Consider the following 23,072-nt stretch of genomic DNA (forward strand, 5'->3'; position numbering starts at 1 on the left):
CCCAGGAATACTCTTCTCGCAGAACAGCAGTGGATCAGAATGAATAGGGTCGAAAGACTGGTTGGTAACATGCTCCCATGGGTTTAGGGTTCTGGGGAAAAGGCTGTAGCGCAGTGGAAGGGCTTCTGCTTTCTGTGCGGAAGCACTGGCTGGCAGTGGCTCCGCAGGAGTTCAAGCAAGGAGTCTTTTCCAGCCCTACCTGTAGATGCCAGGGATCAAAGCCAATGCTTTTCCATTGAGCCACAGTCCCACTTAATTTAAGAGAGGTGACAAAGCAGAGTGGATGGCAGAGTATTAGACCTGAATCTGAAAACCTGGATTCAAATCCCACTTGGGAAGAAAGCTTGAGTTTCTTTGGCAGGAGGGTGGGGCAGAGGACACTGGCAAAGGAAAGGGGGTATAGTGGGTGTGGTCTGCCTCGGGTGTCATCCCTGAGGGGGGTGACATCACCATGTTGCTCCCCTGGAATGCTTGATGTGGGCGATGCCCCCCTGGGATGCTCACCCTGCCCCTGGGTGCACGGGATGTGCACCACTCTGGGTGCCAGAGCAGCTAGCTCTGCCTCTGCCAGAGGACAGTAAAGGTAAAGGTAAAGGGACCCCTGACCATTAGGTCCAGTTGTGACTGACTCTGGGATTGTGGCACTCATCTCGCTTTATTGGCCGAGGGAGCCAGCGTACAGCTTCCGGGTCATGTGGCCAGCATGACTAAGCCGCTTCTGGAGAACCAGAGCACGGAAAAGCCATTTACCTTCCTGCCGGAGCAGTACCTATTTATCTACTTGCACTTTGACGTGCTTTCGAACTGCTAGGTTAGCAGGAGCAGGGACCGAGCAATGGGAGCTCACCCCGTGGCGGGGATTCAAACTGCCGACCTTCTGATCGGCAAGTCCTAGGCTCTGTGGTTTGCACCACTCTGTCGAGACAGTCTGCAGGCAGGTAGGGTCTCAGCCTGCATAGCAAATGGAGCTGGTAGACATCTTTGAGTCCAAAATGACTCCCAGGCTGTGCACCTGGTCTTTCAGGGGCACGGTTAACCTGTTCAGGACCAGCGAGTCCCCCACACCCACCTGCCCCCTGCCTCCCAAGAACAGTACTTCTGTCTTGTCAGGATTCAACCTCAATCTGTTAGCCACCATCGATCTGCCAACCTCTTTTAGATGCTCAAACAGGATCTTGACTGCCCTCACTGGTTCTGATCTGAAGGAGAGGTAGAGCTGGGCATCATCTGCATACTGGTGGACACCCAGCCCAAACTCCCTGATGATCTCTCCCAGTGGCTTCATGTAGATGTTAAAAAGCATGGGGGAGAGGATGGAGCCATGAGGCACCCCACAAGTGAGAGCCCAACACCACTTTCTGGACATGGTCCAGGAGGAAGGAGCGGATCCACTGCATAATACTGCCCCCAGCTCCCATGAAAATAACTGTTTCATTCTGTAATGTAAATCAATAACAACAGCAGGTTTTAAAAAATCAAGACAGTTGCTCAGTGTTGAATTAACAGCCATTCTAAATAAATGTTCTTGGTTTTTTATTATAGTTTCACTGACTACAATAGGTTTCCACTAGCTTGCTTTTTCTAACTTTCATATATCAATACTGGGACGTGGCTCTGAATTAGTTAGGTTCCATGACATCATGATTTTGGTGTCTAAAACCAGGCGTAGCTGAACTCCGGCCCTCCAGATGTTTGGGACTACAATTCCCATCATTCCTGACCACTGGTCCTGTTAGCTAGGGATGATGAGAATTGTAGTCCCAAACATCTGGAGGGCTGGAGTTTGCCTATGTCAGTCTCCCTCTCCTGTGCCTAATGCCGTGCTGCTGTAGCCTGCACAATCAGCATCTCACCTGCACTTTTAAATCACAGTTCCTGCAACCAACAAGAGCTCATCATTCTCCCTAGGGCTCTCATTGGTTATTGGAGCAGCTGAGGGTATGGGAGCAGAAGAGGTTTACAGACAGCTGATTGGCTTACAGAAACCCTGTCTGGAGGGCTAGGCTTACTGTAGATCTGAAAGAATGGTAAGGAGGTAATTTTAACAAGTCCCTCTCTGCTTAATAATAATAATAATAATAAATTTTTACTCCACCCATCTGGCTAGGTTTCCCAAGCCACTCTGGGCGGCTTCCAACAAAATATTAAAATACAATACACTATTAAAAATTAATAGCTTCCGTAAACAGGGCTGCCTTCAGATGTCTTCTAAAAGTCTGGTAGTAGTTTTTCTCTTTGACCTCTAGTGGGAGGGCGTTCCACAGAGTGGGTGCCACTACTGAGAAGGCCCTCTGCCTGTTTCCCTGTAACTTGGCTTCTCACAGCGAGGGAACCGCCAGAAGGCCCTTGGCAGTGGACCACGCAGTGTCCGGGCAGAACGATGGGGGTGGAGACGCTCTTTCAGATATACTGGACCGAGGCCGTTTAGGACTTTAAAGGTCAGCACCAACACTTTGAATTATGCTCGGAAACGTACTGGGAGCCAATGTAGGTCTTTCAAGACCCTTATGTGGTCTCAGCTGCTGCTCCCAGTTACCAGTCTAGCTGCCACATTCTGGATTAGTTGTAGTTTCCAGGTCACCTTCAAAGGTAGCCCCACATAGAGCACATTGCAGTAGTCCAAGTGGGAGATAACTAGAGCATGCACCACTCTGGCAAGACAGTCTGTGGACAGGTAGGGTCTCAGCCTGTGTACCAGACAAAATAGCGTGCTCTCTCTCTCTGCTGCTAACAAAGAAAACTGAGACTCACTCATAATCTCTTATGAAACAGATTTGAATGACAACATTAGGTTTGAGCACACGCATAAGGGTCAGACAAAGAGGGGAGTCTTTTGCTTCAAGAATCCAAGGCATAACTTTGCTTGCTAGGATAAGTATGGTTTAGTATGCAGCCCTTTCTCATAGAATCATGTTTAAACATAAGGAAACAAGCACATCTGAAAGCATTCAGAGGCTCAGAAATTGGAAGATTGTATCTAGGGTCCAACTGATATTTTATTTGAGGACTGGGCTGGATATGAAGAAGTGGCTTAGGAAGCTCACTCATTTTGGATGGGTATTGGATTTCTGAATTAATTCACTAACAAAATCCAGGCCCCAAAGAACTGTGCAGCTAGGTCATTGTGGCCTTCCAGATGTTGGAGGGCCTTCAGTTTTCTCGTCCCTGACCTAGGTCCAACATGCCCTCAATGAGGCTTTGTGGCTGACTTTGGGCATATCTAATATAAAGTGAGAGATTTTACTTTCTTGGGCTCCATGATCACTGCAGACGGTGACAGCAGTCACGAAATTAAAAGACGCCTGCTCCTTGGGAGAAAGGTGATGGCAAACCTAGACAGCATCTTAAAAAGCAGAGACATCACCTTGCCAACAAAGGTCCGTATAGTTAAAGCCATGGTTTTCCCAGTAGTGATGTATGGAAGTGAGAGCTGGACCATAAAGAAGGCTGATCGTCGAAGAATAGATACTTTTGAATTATGGTGCTGGAGGAGACTCTTGAGAGTCCCATGGACTGCAAGAAGATCAAACGTATCCATTCTTAAGGAAATCAGCCCTGAGTGCTCACTGGAAGGACAGATTGTGAAGCTGAGGCTCCAATACTATGGCCACCTCATGAGAAGAGAAGACTCCCTGGAAAAGACCCTGATGTTGGGAAGATGGAGGGCACAAAGAGAAGGGGACGACAGAGGACGAGATGGTTGGACAGTGTTCTCGAAGCCACAAACATGAGTCTGACCAAACTGCGGGAGGCAGTGGAAGATAGGAGTGCCTGGTGTGCTCTGGTCCATGGGGTCACGAAGAGTCGGACACAACTAAATGACTAAACAACAACAATATAAGGTTACCAGATTTTTTTCAATGAATCTGGGGACACTTTTCAACTTCCTACAAAATAGATGGATTTCGTCAGGGGAATGATTTGTAAATCCCGGGACTGTCCCCGGAAAACAGGGACGTCTGGTAACCTTAATCTAATAGTCCTTCAGATTCTGTTCAACATCTCTACCCCTTCTCAGTTGCAACATTATCCTCTCTCCCATGGAATAATGACAACACTTTGTGGGAGGTTGTCTGCACAACTTCAGTTTGGGCAACGGAGGCAGTCCAAAAGTGACTTTCCTACAAGCACTGGAGTGGGTCGCACAGTGTGCTTGAATTATACAGGGAAAAATGGGTGGGCGGGCTAAAAGAAATATGTCAACTCAGTGCATCCCCCTCAGTGTCAGCCAAATCACACCCACCCACAGCCTTCTAAAGAAGAGCAGCTAAAAGGGCCATCACAAAACACAAGGCAGGTGTGTCTAACCTGCAAGGCCACAGCTTAGCCACTATTTACATTAAATGTTGGGCCCAGTAGCATAGTGGCAAAGTACAGGGGGTCTTCCTGAAAATTACAGCCACACCCCTTCTAAGATTATATAATAATATTATATTTCTTTAACAGTAATAGTAATAATAGTAGTAATAATGTTAATGGACGCATTGCAACGATCAGTGCTGATCTCCATGTGTTGACTTTCAGCTAGATCTACTGTTTTCTGTGCACGTACATAGGCCTATGATTTGGAGTGCTCCAATCTCTTAAGCTGTGCTTTCCTTGGAGTTTCATTGTGTGTAACAGAACTTGCATGCCATTCTTTTGAAAAGGAAGCACCTTATGTTTTCAGTGTTCCTCAGTGCTTAGCTCTGGAGCATAAAGAACAGCTCCTCAGTTTTCTACCCATGTTACTTCTTCAGAGTGACCCTAGGAGCCAGTCCCCAGTGGCCGACTCGCCTCCTTTCATTCTGATTGGCTCTGATCAGCACAATGGATGAGAAGACTTTTCAGTGACTGATCATTTGGCTCTAGGATGCAGGAGACAGGGACCCTGCAGCAGAAATAGGAACGGCTCTTCAACCCTCCCCATGACTCTGAACCATTCTGCCTTTAGTTAGGCTTTCAGCAATTTCCACGCTGGACCCATGACTGGGCAGGGATTTCAATTCATTCCATGCTTGATATACAATTCCTTGACTGCACAGGGTCCTGGGTTAGTCTGCTTACTGCTAGATTTCTACTCTGCCTTTATAGCCCTAAATGTTCTCTGTGCCCTTTTTATTGACAGTAAAGGAGGACATTGAAAAGCTAGACACTATCCACTTGTAAAAGGTACATTTAAACACTGCCTAGTCTTATTGATCATTAGGACTGGATGAGGAACTTTAGGACCTCCAGATAATGGAGGACTCCAACTCCCATCAGCCGTTGTCAGCATGGTCAGTGTTCAAGAAATATGGGAGCTGTAGACCAGCAATATCTGGCAGGCCACAAGTAGTCCCCATCCCTGCTTTTTGATGAGTCTAGAACTGAGGATGTAGCAGTTAGTTGCTCTGGAATAATGAGGCATCAATCTTGCATTTGTGTGTCTGTGTGGACACCCTGATGTCCTGTTAGCAGGGGTTCCTTTGCCCGATGAACTTCATCCAACAGTGTGGGGCTCACACACACACCCCTACTGCAGCAAGCTAGGGGCTTGGAAAGGAGAACCTCACAAAGGTCTTTATGCTCCCACAAAGGGCTTCACAATGCAGAAGAGTGAAGGACCTCTCTCAAGGAACCTTCTGCTCCCATTGACAGTTTCATAGCAGCCTTGCCTGGTTTATACTGCCTCGTCTACCAGAATAAGGAGGGGAGGCGGGTGGAAGGAAGGAAAAGCACCAATTGCTTGTCCTACAAAAATGATTTGTTAGAGAAGTACAGCAAGAGCTGAGCTGAGGGTTGGAGATGAAGTGTGTGTGTGTGTGTGTGTGTGTGTGTGTGTGTGTGGAGAAGCGAGCCTTGGAATGGATTCAAGAATGACTGATGAGCCTGGCTGGACATTTCACCCGCCTGGAGGAGGAGAGTGGGAGGTTAGCTACTGCAGTGCCATTTATGCTTTTTTAAAAAATTCTGTCCTTGAATGCAAAATCGATTGCCAATAGATAACGTGATAAAACGAATGGAGCGTGCATATCTTTCTCTCTGTCTCTCTTTCCTTCTCTCTCTCTCTCTCTCTCTCTCTCTCTCTCTCTCTCTCTCTCTCTCTCTCTTTTGCACCCCAAACAAAGGATAGTGAGATTTATACAGGAAACAATGAATGGGCTTTACTCCCTCCCCACCCCCCCTCTCATGCATTCATCCTTTATTAGAGGACTTGAAAGAAAGAAAGAAAGAAAGAAAGAAAGAAAGAAAGAAAGAAAGAAAGAATCTGGGCAAAGGAGATGAATTAAAACGGTGACCTTGAACAGTGATAGCTGCCTCCCTTGAGTTGAGACGGATTCAAGTTCAGGCTCTCAGTCTGTGGGGGGAACGGGGAACAGACAGACAGGCAGACAGTGGGATCCCAGAATTGTTCCTGCCTCCTTGCAAATAACATTGTGCATAATCCCGGGCGATGTCCTCCCTTCATCTCTTCTTTCTTCACCTTCATCCTTTTCCTTCACTACTTCTCTCCACATGCCCCCCAATCCTCCTCCTCCTTCTCTGCAGCTCAAGCTCCCTCCCTCCCCCCCACACATACTTTAGCCTTTCCTTTCATCTCTGGAATGACCTGGAATGACCTTTTGCCTGGCTTTAGACGTGACTCAACTGATAATAGTGAATACTTTGGGGCCCCCAAGTGATGGAAAGTCTGAGCACGTAGTGGAGGGGTGAGGAGGAGAAGGAGGAGGAGACAATCTTCTTTTTCTTTTTTAATGCACTTCTAAAGTTTAAAAAAAGAAAACACAAACTCAAACGTACACCACTAACCACTGACTGTTTCCTCCAAGGCTGCTATAAATGACACCTCATGCTACCTGGAGAAATGCTTCCGAAAGAATCTTCAGCTATTCGGTTTGTTTAGCTGTAGGAAGATATTTATTTCCAACAAAAGTCTGTGTGCGTTGGGAAGAAAATTCTACATGGCCTGCACATCAGGACTCTGCTCAAGCATTTTATTTTGCAAAACTATCAGTTGCACTTTGAACACTGGATTCATTTAAATAAATCTGCATGTCACCCAATCCTTAGTTGAAGGCCACTCTTCTTTTCCTGGAGATCATTTTTGTTTATAAAATTGGAATGTGGGATCTATTTCTGGAAGGAGAGACTGTACCTGATACTGTTCTTCTTCCATCTCCTATTTTGGTACAGTGGTACCTCGGGTTGCATACGCTTCAGGTTACATATGTTTCAGGTTACAGATTCCGCTAACCCAGAAATAGTACCTGGGGTTAAGAACTTTGCTTCAGGGACTTCCGGGTTAGCGCCATCGACTAATGGCGGATTCCCTCCGAGCTCCGGAGGGAATCGGCTCTGCAGGATCGGGTCTTGTCCGTGGCGGCGATGCGGGGACCCTTAAAAATCACAGGCGTGGATGCCTGTGAACCTGGTGACTCGGCGGTGAAGTTTGACAGCTGTCAAATTGGCTGTCAGAAGGAAAAAGAGAACTTTGTTTCTGTTGCTTCTGCTGGTTATATTTGTTACAATTTGTTGAAAAACAAGGAAGGACTGATACAAACTAACTTGATTATTGGATTTTGAGTTGAAAGACATTAAGGAACTAAAATCCCCCTAGAGGGGGTTTAGGGTCATTACAACATGGCAGGAGGAGGGAAAATACAGACTGAATTGGAAAAAACATTTGTTCTCTTGGGAAAGTTACAAGGTGAAATCAATATTTTGGCTACAAGCGTCACAACTCTGGTCTCAACAGTAAATAATATTGTTGAAGTTGATAAGGATTTGAAGCAGGAAGCTTATACAATTGGACAGATAGAGAAACTTGAGAGCCATGAGAATATGGAGAAGGAGATATATGTTGCCCCTGAAGAAAAGGAAGGAGGAGCTGTAACTGCGCAGATGCAAAAGGAGTGCTGCAACTTGTGGCCTGACATGAAGAAACAAAGGAGAATAAAAATTTGAGGTGGAAGGTCTGGCCTGAATTGGAGAGTGCAAAATTGAGAGACCCTCTTATGTGGGGATCTGAAGACCAAAGGATGATAAATTTGATCAAGGTAGAAGCTGGAGCCATGGGGACATTTGGACTTGAAAGGAGCATGAAACAAGATTTGGAGTACCCCATAGGCTTTATCTTTAAGCATGAAGGACTGTTTGGAAAAAATATGGATCCTGTTGGGCCGGAGCCTCTCCGAGATTTGGGATCTAACATTAAGGACTATCAAAAAGGCCGGCAGAGAGGAACTGAAAGAGCTTTAAGAGCCTCGGACGTGAGATCTCCAGGCTAAACAGTACATTTGACTGATGAACATCTGTTGGGTACTGAAACCGGGAGAAGGGTGGGTGGAGTCTGGGAATCCAAAGGGTATATAACTATAACTTGCTTTGTTTTTATATTTTGTTTTACTATCTGCATGGAAACTGGGAAAGCTGTGGAAGGGAAATATTGGTCGACTTTAGGAAAATGTTTAAGAATGAGGAACGATGTATAAGTATTTATGTTTAAGATTGGACAAGTTAAAATCTGTTTTCAAAATGAAACTAAATGAAAATAAGGTTGGTAAAAATAATTTGAGAAAATGGAAGAGGAGGAAAAATAAAATAACAGTATGTTAAAATAAATTATCAAGCTAAAGTTGAGAAATAAGTATAAGGATTTGCTGAGTTAACAATTTAAATTGGAATACAAGAAGGGGAGGTGTGAGGAGGTCTGAGAAAGAAGTTAAATGAAAATAAGTAATTGAAATTTTATGTGTTTTTTAAGTGTTTTTTTCTTTAAAAGTTTTGTATTTTTGTATTTTTGTTATTGTATTTTTGTCTTTTTTTGTTCTCTTTTGAAAATATCAATAAATATTCATTAAAAAAAAAAAGAACTTTGCTTCAGGATGAGAACTGAAATCATGCAGTGGCAGCAAGAGGCCCCATTAGCTAAAGTGGTGCTTCAGGTTAAGAACAGTTTCAGGTTAAGAACGGACCTCCGGAATGAATTAAGTACTTTACCCGAGGTACCACTGTAATGCCCTGGCAACAAGGATGCCCTAATTTTAAAGCCCTACAAATAATATTTCACCTCTGCTGTTAATAAATGACAGGGTTAGGCTGTGATCCTATACACACTTAGCTGGGGGTAAGTCCCACTGAACCTAACAGGCGATCATTCATTCATTCATTCATTCATATTTCACCTTTTCCACCAAGGGGGTCAAGGTGCTGTATATGGCTCACCCCTCCTCATTGAATCCCCACAACAACCCTTCAAGGTAGGTTCGGTTGAGAAGCAGTGACTGGCCTAAGGTCACCCAGTGAGCTTCATGGCTGAGTGGCGATTTGAACCCTGACCTCCCAGCTTCTACTCTGGCACTCTAACCACACTGGCTCTCTGAGTAAGACCCATGTAGGACTGATTCAATTTGTTAATTCAGACTATATGTTCAACCTACACTCAGGGTTTGCAACGTCACCTTAGGCCCAATTCAAATGTCATTGTGATGGGATGATGGCTGCTTAAAAGCTTCCCTACGTGGCTGAGGTTCTAGAGCAGAGCTGTGATGCCTGTAGGGATGTAACTGGGTGGCAGAGCACTTGCCTGGCATGCACAAGGTGCCAGGTTCAATCCTGGGCATCTCCAGGTAGGGTTGGGAGAAACCCCCTGTCAGAAACCCTGGAAAGAGGCTGCCAGGAAATGGTGCAGTCACTACTGAGCTAGATGGACTCAATGGTTGGCTTCTGTATAAGCAGTGGCAGACGTTGAGCTCTCAAGTTTCAGTGGCACCATGTGTGATGCTAAAAACATGCGCCCCTTGACTCTCATGTTCCGTTCCACAGCACTGTTGTGCTGTAGCCGCACTAGTCTCACTACCCAAAGACCGCCTCCAGTATAAGACAGCTTCCTGTGTCCTGGAAATGGTTTCCTGCTCAGCTCAGCAGAATCTCCTGAAGTGTCTCCAAACACAAAGGTCTCAGGGAGGGAGGAGACCACCATGGGAATATCACACGGAGCGACAAGATTATCTGAAGCTTTTCGGATGGAAGTAGATAGGGGTGGAAACCACCTCAGCAGCTAATGTAAAATGGTTAGACTGCACCTGCTATTGTGATCTTCATCATATGCAAAGAATCATAGAGCTGAAGAGGGGCTCGGAGGCCACCGGTGACTGATGCCCAAACCACAGGAGGGGAGAGGGCTCTTGTATTTGGGTCCTCCTTGAGGGTTTCCTGCAGGTATCTGGGTGGTCACTGTGAGAACAGGATGCTGGACTAGATGGGCCATTGGCCTGATTCAGCAGGCTCATCTTATGTTAACATACATACATACATACATATAAATACATGATGCCTTTGTAATGTTTATCTTTTCTTCCTTATGATCTTTCAATCAACATGTTAAATTTTCATTTGCCTTGTCATTTCTGTTGTTAATTATGCAAAAACTGCCGCCTAACCCTTTGATGCACAAGCACAGGCTACCATACTACTATAATTAGTGTGTTATGTCCAGTACCTTGACAGAGAAACTGCCAGTCAAAGGGGACCAGGCAATGGAAACCTGTGGCCCTCTAAATGTTGCTGAACTAGTACTCCCATCACGAAACTAGGCTTTATTTCACCCGGGTTGTGAATGTTTGACACTGACCATAGGTGACTCTTCACATTCACTGGTCAATCTCCATATTTTTCTAACATTCTTCGGATGCATGCGGCATTCTCAGTGTTTCCATATTTTGGTTACAGAAGATGGCATAACATTTATTAAGGGCATTCAGTAAATAAATGGTGCATTCTGCCATCATTTATGGAATAACTTAAAATGCTTTCTTCCAAAGCCTTTGTAACACAGAGACATCTTGGATACATTTTTTTTTTTTAATCTTTTGAATAACAGTGTGCTAATACTCATGGAGCATTTCACCCCTGAAAAGAGGTTCAAGCTCTGCTCTTATTAATTACCTGGGTTTCCATCTCTTCCTTCTAGAAGACACTCACTAAACCGACTCAAGTGGATTAAAATTGCCGCAGTGGGTGAAGGACAAGGCACATCAGGGTTTATTGCCTGAAAGGCTGAAGTGATGATTGTATATTCCCAAGCTCGTTAAATTGTTCGCTGTCTGTATGCCTGCCACTAAATGGAAAGCGCTAGCTGGCGAGTCTTATTGAATATAGGACACCCACATATTTAGGCCTGCATACATGGTGCTGAATGCAGCTCACCATCCTTGCAGTGTGCCTTGCCCACTTCTCAGTGACCTCCCCCCCCCCCAGTGCTTCAAGAGCAGCAAATATAAGCATTTTCTCAATCCCTTGATGGGCCACCACATGCCTCTTATTGTGCAGTATTTGGCTGGGAATGTGGCTCTCAGATGTGGCTCCTGTACACCTGATGGTGGACCTGATGGCAGTGGAGAGAGGTGAAGTAGCCTGCAAGAGCATTCTTCCCAGTTGCTCCAACCTTGGAGCAAGCTAGACTCAGGAGCTTGGATATGGGGTCACCTGCCAACTCTGCCCAAAGGAGAAAATCAGTCACACAAATTGGGAGACCAGTTTACACAAACCAGAGAACTCTTATCACGATTGGGGTTGGTGGTGGTGGGAAATCCCAGAACAGCACTTCTGCTGATAGAACAATCATATTAGTGCCATGTTGAAGCCCACTCCCAAAATTTTATCCAAGCCCTACTGAGAGTAGGCCCATTGAAATCAATACGTCTAAGTTAGCCATGTCCATTTATTTTCAGTGCCTCTATTTTGACCCATTAGTTGGATACAACCTTAAATTCTGGCTTTTTCTGACAAGGCTTTTTCTGATCTATGGCAGACCAATAGAATTTTCTGGGTCCAGCAAATTGGGGTCTCCATCCCACCTGCAATGTATTGACAAGAACGGCAGATTATGTGCATGTTAAAACTAAGACAAGTCTTTGGCAGTGTCTAACATGACTTCTCCCCCACCTCCACCTCACTACAGAAGGACAAATCTGTCAATGTTGGTTTCTCTCCATCTCTCATTTGTCCATTCTTAAATTCGCATTTCCATATTGGGGTGCGTGTGTTAAAAAAAATAAAAATCCAATACCTTTTTAGTGCTATACATATCTTTGTATTCAACTTTCCCATAGCAAGCAATTTCTCCATATCCAATGCATATTATACATTATAATATTATATATACTGTATTACACACACACACACACACACACACACACACTTGTATGCACACATTTCCCCAATCCATGAGCACATTTTCTTCATTGCAGAACTACATTGTGAAATTGGCATCGAGTGAATTTCGAAGGGTAGCTGCGTTTCAGTTCAGTTTTGGTAGGGAAAGTGCAAAATTAGAGAAGTTCACATCATTCAAATGTGAACAGAACTGAATGTCTCTCCCATCCCTAATCCACATACCACCCTTTCCTTCTCCACCCTGCTATTGCAGGTTGCAAATTGCAATGGCTGGACACTGGAGTCTCACCAGGAAGGTGCATTGCAGTAATCCAAGCCACCCCCCCATCAGAGTTTTAAAAACAATTTTATTTTCAAAAAGTGGGGAGGGGTGGGTGGGTGGATGTAAAGACAGGCAAATCTGACAATTATGGTTTCTCTTCCCTCAATCTTAAGCTCAGTTCTCTACATTTCCATACCAATTTGCAACTTTAAAAAAAAATGTTCCCATGAAAATTCCCCAGCATTTTAGGCTGAATTTCTTTCCATCCCTAGGCAGATATTATGGGGGCCCAGCATGACAGACATGGGGCTCGGGCCCTCTAGTCACCCCCTAACCAAGCCCTGCAAAAGAGAATTTTTGGGTGCTGCTATGAAACCTTCCCTTGAAGATTTGCCCAGCTCTGAGCATGAACGGTTGAGGGAAGTGGGTATGTTTAGCCTGGAAAAGAAGAGACTGAAAGGAGATATGATAGCCACCTTCAAATATCTCAAGGGCTGTCTCATGTTTTCTCCTGCTCCAGAGGGTAGCACCCACATCAATAGCTTCAAGTTACAAGAAAGGAGATTCCGACTAAACATCAGGAAGAACTTTCTGACAGTAAGAGCTGCCAGACAGTGGAATGGACTCCCTCAGGATGTGGTGGACTCCCCTACATTGGAGGTTTTTAAGCAGATGTTAAGTGGCTATCTGATGTGTAAGATTCCTGGATTGTAGGAGCTTGGGCTTGATGACCATCTGGGCCACTTGTAACTCTACAAGTCTATGCTTCTATAATTCTATGACTTCCCAGACTCACTTGCTTATAAGCAGACATTGGCCATCTGTTGTGGGTGATCTAGTTGAGATTCCGGCATTTCAGTGTGGTCTGCTCAGTGATCCTTGGGATCCCTTCCAACTCTACAATTCTATCTTTTCTAGAAGTGCCGAACAATGTTTTCATTTGGGCTGGGATTTTAATGCTGGGGGTAACATAATTATGAGTTGGTTTGACTTCAGATACTGTATTATTGGTTTTTAATAGGCATCTTGTGGTTTGCTTGTTTAATTAAGCCTTTAAAAGTCACCCTCTTGTGATGGGTTAGGTGGTCTATTTCCCCAGTCTCCTGGTGTGGCGAAGGGTCACACTGTGTAAGGAATGCTTCCTCAGACAAAAAACTCCCTTCAACATCCTCACTTTTAATCATCTCTGGAGCATTTATTTATTTATTTGTTTGTTTGTTTGTTTGTTATGTATTTATTAGTTTTCTTGCTCACTTTCCCTCCAAGGAGCTCAAGGTGGCTGCACACATGGTCCCCCCACCTCCTATTTTATCCTTACAACAACACTGTGAGGTAGGTTAGGTTAGGCTAAGGGACAGTGATTGGCCTGAACTTTGTGACTGAGTGTGGATTTCAACTCTGGTATCCCAAGCCTCCTAGACCTTCCAATTGTCCCTATTTTCTAGGAACAGTGTCAGATTTGCAGAAACCACCCCAGTTTCTGATTTGATCTTGGAATGTTCCTCTTTTCCTTAGGACATCCTTATTTCCATCAGATAAATGTTGGAGGGTATGGCCTCCTAGTCCTACACTCTAACCCAGGCTTCTTAAACCTCGTCCCTCCAGATGTTTTTGGCCTACAACTCCCATGATCCCTAGCTAGCAGGACAAGTGGTCAGGGATAATGGGAACTGTAGTCTCAAAGCACCTGGAGGGCCGAGTTTGAGGAAGCCTGCTCTAACCCTTATACCACATGGCACATATTACTGTCAGGCTTTGGCGACTCGGCTCCCCCCCCCCTTGACTATAGATAAGCAGGACAAAGCGAAAAGAGTCATTTACTGTTTAAAGAGTCTTTAATGATCACAGCAAAAGAACAAAGCAGCCATTCTCAAAATGACGGTGTTCCCAATTAAGGTTTCCACCCATTTCCCCCCTAGTCACTTCTGTCTCTTGCAACCTGATCTCACAACCACTGTGCTTTTTGTGTAGCCACCTCATCTGCTCTACATGACCTTGGACTGATAGGCTGGACACTTTCTAGCAAGAGAGAGTCTGGTAGCTCTCCCTCTTCCAGTTCTTCTTTACTTTGCTGTTCACCCCCCAGTTCATCCCAGCTGTTGACTTCAGAACTATGCCCCTCTGCAAACCACTGTTCCAAATCTATACCATTCAACTACTCCTGGGCAGCTTCAAGATCCTGGTCAGGAGCAAGGGGGAAGGAGGCTCCCACCATTCCTCATCAGAGCAGTACTCCTCAGCCTGGTCTCTGACGTCTATGTAGGATGTGCACATAAACTGAAGTCAAAAGAATGGTGATGTTTAGCTTCACTTGTAGGAATCTCTTTGAAAGGAGATAATGTGAAACATAGTTGCTTCCTGAATCATCACCCTTGCATCCTTGAGGGCTCCCAGACCTAGAACTGCATCATCACAAGGGGGCAGTGGCCTGTTGTGAAAAACAGATAGAATTGGAGTGCCAGTTCTGGCTTCCCAGTGCTTTGAGGCCATGTGATGGTACCATATGGCAAGACTGGCATGTTTGATGGTGCCCTGCTGCTTGTCTGCGATGAGCAAAAAACACAAGGAAAACAGGTTTTATCTCGTCTGGGCAAAAACGATCCTGTCAAGGCTTTGGCGAAATCTCTGGGCAAAACAGTTCCTTTCGACTGGGATCTGTTTAATTCACAAACTGAGCAAAGAGGTGGGGAGTCTAAGGAAAGGATGTGGCATTTGGGGCTTAAAGAAAAGGTGAATAAGAAAGTTTAGAGAAAAGGTGAAAAGGAAGAAGAAGAAGAGTTTGGATTTGATATCCTGCCTTTCACTCCCTTTAAGGAGTCTCAAAGCGGCTAACATTCTCCTTTCCCTTCCTCCCCCACAACAAACACTCTGTGAGGTGAGTGGGGCTGAGAGACTTCAAAGAAGTGTAACTGGCCCAAGGTCACCCAGCAGCTGCATGTGGAGGAGCGGAGACGCGAACCCGGTTCCCCAGATTACGAGACTACCGCTCTTAACCACTACACCACACTGGCTCTCAAGAGGGGAAATGATAGACGCAGATAAAATGAAGTATGGCATGGAGATAATGGATCAAGAAACATTTTCTCCATTTCTCCTAAGACTAGATCTTGTGGCCATCCAATGAAGCTGAATGCTGGGAGACAGAGAAAAGAAAGTCCTTCACACAGCTCATAGTTAAACTATGGGACTCACTCCCAAAGGAGGCAACGATGACGAGTGACTCGGATAGCTTTAAAATAAAGATAGACAAATTCATAGAGGAGAAGGCTCTTGGTGGATACCAGTCAGGATGGTTATGCTGTGCATCCATGTTTGGAGACAGGAATGCTTCTGAACGTCCATTGTTGGAAACCACAAGAGAAGAGAGTGTTCTTGTATTTGGGTCCTGCTTGAGGGTTTCCCACAGGCATTTGGGTGGCTACTGGGAGAACAGGATGCTGGACCAGATGGGCCATTGGCCACAGCCATCAGGCTGTTACGGATTGGAGAGACACATGGAAAGCAGAGAGAGAGAGAGAGTTTAGCACTCCTTCCTCACCACATACCTTGGTCTTATTAGAAAACTCCTGGCTTTATGTACTGTATTTTTCCGTGTATAAGATGATGCTTTTTGCTAAAAGAAGAGAAGACAAAAATTGGGTGTTGTCTTATACACTGATAGTGAATGCGATTAATGGCAGCAGCAAGCAGGAGATTGGCAATGGCGATTGGGCTGGTGATTGGTGGCACTGGCAAGGCCTGCTGGCGATTGGCTGTGGCTGTGACAAATTGGGCCGGCAATTGGCAGCTGTAGTGAGGTAGGCAGGTGATTGGAGGCTGCGGCAAGTGGGCAGGTGGGCTGTTGGTGGCGGTGAGTGGGCAGACAATTGGCAGCTGCAGTGAGGTGTGTGATCGGCAGTGGCTGTGGAAAGCGATTGGCAGCGGCGGGCAGGCGGGTGAGCAATTGGTGGAAGTGACCTCCCCTACCCCCCAAAAAAGCTAAACAACTTAATTTCTTAATTTTGGGTTAAAAAAAAACAGGGGGTGTCTTATACATGGGGGTATCTTATACAGACAAAAATACAGTATGTTGGGGAAAACTGGATTGGATTTACTTCCTTTGGGTCTAGTTTTTCCCCTTCAGGCTGTCCACAAGGCAGGCCAATGTGTGCTTTTGTTTTAATTGCTTATTGCGCCTGACAGGGACTCAAGGCAGCTTATAGCTATAATTCTATTTCATTCCATTTATCTGTTGAAAGTGTTGTCCACGATCCCTTCCCTTGCACATTTTTTTCTTCACAACAATCCTGTGAGGTAGGTTAGGCTGAGAGGTTGTAATTGGCTCAAGGTCACAAATGTACATCAAATGTGGGAGAAGCTTCCTGTTGTGGAATAAAATGTCCCTATTTTCATCTGAGAAATGTTGGAGGGTATCCAGTCATGGCTTCCCTCAAACAATCCTGGGAGCTATAGTTTGTCAAGGGTGCTGAAAGTTGTTAAATGACACTCCCCTCACAGTGCTACATTTCTACCAATTGTGGGACCCACAGAAATTCAGCAGGTACAGCTTCACCCAGCATGAAGGTGCAGCGATAGGGGCTCTTTCACCTATTTATTTCCTGTCTTTCATACAGCTGTTGAAAGTGGCTAATATCCTTTTGCTACTTCCTGACAGCATTCATTCCCTCAGGCACACAAACTCACTTGCTGCTTTCATCTGGGGACCACAATTCCCATGATTCTCCTGGGTGGTCACGATCTCCCTTGGGCGTGATTTAAAATAACAATAAATCATAGAGCAAAGTTCCCTTTCCCACTCAATATCTTAAAGATATCAAAATGCCTTTTGGCTTGTTATAGCTTATATAGTGAAGCCATTCTAACAAATATTATTATAGACTTATTTATCAATGCATTACACAGCTTAGGTCATTTTTAAAAGTGTTTTAATGTGAGAAACGATAACCTGGGTGAAGCTTTTAAAAACGATCCTTCTGAAGTAGTTTTGAATTAATTAACATAATTCATGCAAATGTTTTCTATTGCTTTTTGCTTTGCAACTTGCCTCCCCTAATACATAAAACAGGGGCCCCCAAACTCTTCCTTTCTTAAGACGCAGAATAAAAAGTGGCGACACACATCCCAATCTTCTGGCTGTTCACGTAATGTTTATAGAGAAAATAAAAACTGAGGATCCCAAATGTGCCGGCCAGCTTGAACTGTTTCCCTTGTCCCCCACCCCCCTAAACACACACACACACACTGGAAGTCAGATGTACTATTATATCCGAGAGAAACTTTCCTCCAGATATTGTTAGGGAATGGAGTCATTCCTTGGAGCACAATACACACTACAATGCTCTCCTGGCAGATGACTGCAAAGCAGAAAGGAAACTTTGCCAAGTGCAGTATGGAAGGGGGAAAGTATATTAAAAAAAAACAAACACCCGTGTCCTTTTTGACAAACGGACTTGGAAGTTGCAATTTGCATTCCTTGACCCGGGAGTGTGTATGTGTGTATGTGCATGCCGGGGGGGGGGGGCGTGTCTAGCTATTGATGGAGGGTTTTTTCTGGACTTTGGTTTCATCTGCATTCCTGGCTTCTGGAGGAGATGTGGAGGTGTAACTTCCCCTAGGAGTAACCACTGGGAAGGAGGCGATGCTCATTAAGTGTGTGATATGCAACCGGTTCAGAACTCTGCCTGTCCACTGAGAGAGCCTTTCACTGCTGCCTGGCAAGCCCGACATTTGAACTCGCTCAGGGGAAAAAAAAAAGAGTGGATTTTACTTTTCAAAGTGGAAAGAATACCTTCATCGGGGGCAGCTTTCCTTTCCGTAGCATCCAGGAGAAGTTGGGAACTGTACATAGCTAAGACGAAGACAATTTGCTGATTTCTTTTGTGCTGTTCTGATTGAACACAAATGTGTGTCTTTGGGGAGGGAGGGAGAAAAGGAGAAGAGTTTGCTACTGGTGGAATGCATACAATGCAGGTCAGTATTATTAACACCATCGAACCAGGAACGTTTTGCAAGTTTTTATTTATTGATGTGGCGGACCCAAGTCTTTAACCGCTTCCCTTTCAAACTTGATAACAGACTAGGAGCAAACTCTTTAGCCATTTGCTGACCTAACCAAAGAAGCTGCTTGCTTTTCCAGGTTATGATATTTTAAAGTGAGGGGGGTGGGAAACATTGGGAAAATGTTTCTCCTACTCTTTTTTTTTTTAATGGCATAAAAAAGATTTACTCTGCAAATGAGAGGGATTGCTGAGCTGGAAAAAATTATTGTGGTTTCTGAGGTGTTTGTAAAGAAGGGTATTTATCTTTCGTGTTTTTAAAAAGAATCTTTTCCCCTTTCTCACAGCGAAATATTGGGGTCTTCATTGATTGATAAACCCTGGAAAAGTTGCTGAACAAATTTAAATCTACTATAGTTTCTTGATAGGAATGCTGATGTTGGTGGACATTGGGGCTTTTCTGCTGTGCTTTTCATATTGCTTATTGTATTAATGGGAAGAAAGAGATCTCTTTATTCTCCCACCCCACAAGGATCACTTTAGATGTTATTTTCACTTTGATGTCACCAAAGTGCCTCAACATCCTATGTTCATGTTTTAAAGTGCATTTTGAAATTGGAAGAAAAGGAGTGTAGAGTTCATGTTGGGGGTGGGGAAGAGACTTTTCTTCTGAAATGGAGTTGTCCAAAAAGAGATTATATGAGGAGAATTAAAGCCAAAAGGGGTTTCAGTTTGCAAAGGTCTGTCTAATTGTATTTCATGTCTCCTTTTTAAGAAGGAGAAACTTAGGACAATATGCTCCAATGACAAAAGTAGCCTTATTTGTAACCAGATTGTGTCTATAGTTCATGTCAAATACTTGTGATGAGAAACAAATGGATCCTGTGTGTGTGAGAGAGAGAGAGAATGTGTATCTATCTTCAGTTTTAGATAGTGAAGTCATCTAGAGGAATGCTCTATGTTTTGAAGGCCTTCACAGGATTTTTGTTTTGTTTTTGTTTTCTTTTTTTTTGCATTCCCCCCCCCCCCCCGTTTGTGAGTCTCTAGAGTAGGGATGGAGAAGCTGTTGTCCTCCAGGTGTGTTTGGACTGAACTCCCAACTTCTCTGACCATTGGCCATATTGGCTGGGGCTGATGGGAGTTGGAGTCCAACAACATCCGGGCACCTCTGGAGCTTAGGGACATCAGGCTGGACACTGAGTGGAATGCTGGTTGAGAGATGGGTTCTTGGGTTCTTTTTACAAGGTGCTTTGTAGAAATCCAACAGGTGAAGCTGTTCTTTGCAGTGTGCAGAGTGATCAGGAGAGGCCAGCTGGTGCTGGGCCCTGCATTCTCTGTTGCAGCACTAGGCCTGGTGTATCTCTAGCATGTGCAACTGATCATATTCCTTCCATTAAGATGGGTCTTATTATTTTATGGGACTGGTTTGTCTAGGAGTGCTTTGCTGGCAGTGCTTTTTTCCTGGGAGGGGGGGTCTCAAGGGTACACAGTACTGGTACCCCCCAATTGTTAAAAGTGTGGCACTTACTGTAACAACTTCATGGTGAATGTCAGAACCCTTTTTTCTAAAACAAAAAAGGACCCCCAAACCCTGGCATGTAAAGTAATCAAAAGATAACACATGAAAGTAGGGATGCCATTCTGACACAAAGGGCATTCGAAAGCAAGCACCTCCTCCTCCTCCTCCTCCTCCTCCTCCTCTTCCTCCTTCTTCTTCTTTGGCAATCACTCGTAGCCAGGTAAGATTATCTTCCATAAACATGGTTTTAACATTGAGTCCGTAAGTGACTGTGGAGGCCAATTCTGGATCCACAGGTCCTTCCACAGTGGAGTTTTGGGGCAGGAGTTGATCAGGGTGTGGATTTGCCAAGCGTGCCTTCCTCTTAGCATGTTTCTCCCTTGCATCCTGAGTTCGAGTGTCTTCAAAGCCCATGACACCTTTGGTAAAGGACCAAGTGGGACCTGCAACAAAACTTTGCAGCACTAAGTGCTGCAAGTGTGCCAGATTTACAAAGACCCTCCTCCTCCTCTGCTTGAAAGGCTTGGGCCACTGCTTCCAATGGTGTCTTCTCTCCATTTCCTCCCAAGTAGACACTAGCGAGTGAGCAGTCTGGCAGTCCGACTGGTGGCCTTCCACCAGGGCCACTGCTGCCTTCACTCCTGAGGCCCAGGGAGCACAGGTGTGGGTGCGGGAGAATTGGGAGTGCTCAGGATGGGGTTCTTTGGAGGCCCAGAGAAAGCATCCCTGAGATGAGGCCCATCTTCTGGTTGCCCTTGGACATTCTTCCTGGTTGAAGCAGGATTGTCCACAGACTCTCTGCAATCTTGGATGGATGCTGGTGGACCTGCCCTAGAGTGAAGGCTTTCTGGGAAATGATATATAATGAGCTGAAAAAGGTATTTAAGTATACCTTCCCTAAGAAACCAGAGGCCTTCCTTCTGGGTATTGTCGGCCAGAGGGTGTTAAAGAAGGATCGAACATTTTTTATGTATGCAACAACAGCAGCAAGGATACTCGTCGCCAAGTACTGGAAAACCCAAGATTTACCCACACTTGAAGAATGGCAGATGCAACTGATAGATTATATGGAACTGGCTGAGATGACTGGCAGAATCCGAGACCTGGGAGAGGAGACGGCAGAAGAAGACTGGAAGGAATTTAAGACCTACCTACAGAAACATTGTAAATTGTATGAAAGTTAAGAAGGATGCTAGATTGGAAGTAACTTGGCACTATTAAGCTAGATGAAGTGAAGTATGAAGATAAGTTAAATTGAAGAAAAGATAAACTTTGGATAATCATCAGGGTAAATTTAAATTTTACAGATTTGAATAAAAGATATCTAAAATTAGAGATATAACACTGGAAAAATAGATAATAAGAATGGAAATAAGGGGATAAATTGCTGGTTAGACATTTATAAATTAGGAACGCAGGAGCGGGAGATGTGAGGGAGTCCAAAGAAGTTAAGAAAATATGTTATGATATGTGTTATTTTGTTTCTTTCATTATTTGTATGGTAACCAAAAAATCTTTAATAAATATTTATAAAAAAAAAAAATACAATCTTGGATGGATGTAAGCTTTTGTCCCAAGATGTTCCACCTGCAAGGCTGGAGGTATCCACACTCATTGCCTGCATTCTTGGATAGCTTTCAAAAGCCTCACTTGTTCACTGCCCGCCCCCCTGGATCCTTGGACCACAAGAGCAGAGGTGATAGTGAACCAGGCAGAAGCCTCAGGGCCACAGATGAAGTGCCTGGCCAGCCTGGGAGGAGGTAGAAAACTCATGGAAGCATCAGTGTGACTCAGCAAGGGGTGGAGCCTCCCTGTATCATCTCTTTTGCTGACTCACTGTTGAATCAGCAGCTCCCAGCCTTTCTGGAGCTGGGGGAATGGACAGGAACCTACTAGGAGTGTTGGTAAGGTTACCCCCCCCGGCTCTAATCCAGCCCCCCAAATTTGAAAGAAGGGCAGGCTTTCTCCCTCTTTTGTTCCCAAATCCTCCCTCCAGTTTGGCTGAGAGTTCTCTTTGGATGAGTGTTTTCTCACAGCATTACTTGAAAGCTGCTTGACAATAATAAGGTCTAGAAACTTGGTGGCAGTGGTGATTTTTTTAAAACGAAGGCTGAGACTCTTAGGAAATTGTATTCTGTGCCCAAGTCTGGTGCTGTGCAGAATCAAAGCATGTGCATAGCCTTGAAGAGGGTATGGGATTAAAAGCCATGCGCAGGGTTCAATGCTAGTCCTACTCAGAGTAGACCTATTGAAGTTAGCTGCTAGTAGAAATTAAACTGAATGCATTTTCATTTGTGACTCATCAGGAAAAGGAGACGAAGGCAAGGAATCTTTACTTTTGTACTGGATTTTTCATAGTACTGTACTGTATTATATAATCTGGAAGATGAATGTACAGTGGTACCTTGGGGTAAGAACTTAATTCGTTCTGGAGGTCTGTTCTTAACCTGAAGCATCACTTTAGCCTCCTGCTGCCACCGCACGATTTCTGTTCTCATCCTGAAGCAAAGTTCTTAACCCGAGGTACTATTTCTGGGTTAGCGGAGTCTGTAACCTGAAGCGTCTGTAACCTGAAGCATCTGTAACCCGAGGTATCACTGTAATGGTTGCTGAGCCTTGTCCACAGCCAGCAGGAAGTTGATTTCTTTTCCCAAAGTGATCTTAAACACTCATGGACATGTGCATGGAAAAGTTACAGAATAGCAAGTTTCAGATCATGAGTCAATATGGCATGGTAGTTCACATGCCAGATAAGGACTGGTGAGACCCATGTTCAAATCTGCACTCACAAAGCTCAGTGGGTATCCCTAGGTCAGTATAGCCTACTTTGCAGGGTTGATCAGGAGACCCTTTGAAAGTATTTGTGCTGAAGGATGGGGTAAGAATTCTTAATACTATACAGCTGAATGTTTCCCAAGGGTCGGCTTCAAACATTCTGGTTTTGTGACCATGGAAATGGTGAGGTTCTGCAAGACTGTTGGCTCTTGTCGACTGATAATAGCTTTGCCAGTGCTACAGTGTGCAAATCTCTTTCTCTTACCATTATTGAGCTATTGCTGTGATGTGCAGAGGTGAGGGAGTTGTGCAAGAAAGAGACAACAACTTGATGAGCACTCCAAAGTTTGTGGCTCTTTCAAGTGGCTCTTCAGTGGGAATG

This window comes from Podarcis cretensis, assembly GCF_951804945.1.
Source record: "Podarcis cretensis genome assembly, chromosome: 15".
NCBI lineage: Eukaryota > Metazoa > Chordata > Lepidosauria > Squamata > Lacertidae > Podarcis > Podarcis cretensis.